The following is an 873-nucleotide window of genomic DNA, read 5'->3' as shown; positions in this document are numbered from 1 at the left end:
GGTAGACACATGTTAACATGGGTGACAGGGCAGGCAATATACAATAAGAGGGAGGTTAGCAGAGGAAAGAGGAAGATAGCAGGAAACACCTGGAGAAATGCAATGATTAAAATTAATAGAGGTAAATGCTGTTAACTGTTGGTACATGGAGGGCATTGAAACTATGTAATGAAGCAAAGTATATGATTTACTGAATGTAAAACTGATGATCTGATCTGTGACCCTTCACTCAATTCATTAAAAAAAAAAAAAAAAAAGACAATGGACAGTCTGAATGGCTACTACAAGAATAAGCAAGTTGTTCACTGGAAAACCATCAAGGCAGACAATCAAGTCCCTTCAGGACAAAGCTCCCTCGAAGACTGAAACTCAAAGGGAACACATGAGCAGGCATGTAAACTTGTAGGCCACATTGGTCGTCTATTGGTGTGTGGAAGAGGAGGAAAGGCAGCTATGAAGATATGGACTGAGTTTGATCACATTCTATAGACTCCTGTTGACCTAGGGATGAGAGAAAGAAGAGGAAGGGCTTGTTGGTCCAAAGTCTGGTGAGACCTGGGGACTCCTAAGCCCACGGACAAGGACATAGCCACAGAGGGCTAGAGCTGAGAGTGAAGTGTCCAGCTGATATGAAGTGAGAGGAGACTCTCAACAATGCCCAAACTTATAGATAGTACCCATTTGATCTAGCTTCAATGGATGGATGATCAGAACTGAACAAGAAAAAGATTTTTTAAAAAGGTTCAATAAAGGAAACAAGTATAAATTACTACAATCTGATGAACTTGACCTATACTTATGGATGTTATTGTTGTTAAATGCCGTTGAGTCCGTTCTGACCCATAGCGACCCTGTATAGGGTTTACAAGGAGC

This window comes from Chrysochloris asiatica, unplaced genomic scaffold, assembly GCF_000296735.1.
Source record: "Chrysochloris asiatica unplaced genomic scaffold, ChrAsi1.0 scaffold00120, whole genome shotgun sequence".
NCBI lineage: Eukaryota > Metazoa > Chordata > Mammalia > Afrosoricida > Chrysochloridae > Chrysochloris > Chrysochloris asiatica.
The sequence above is the reverse complement of the archived record's forward strand: the minus strand, read 5'-3'. Positions refer to the sequence as shown.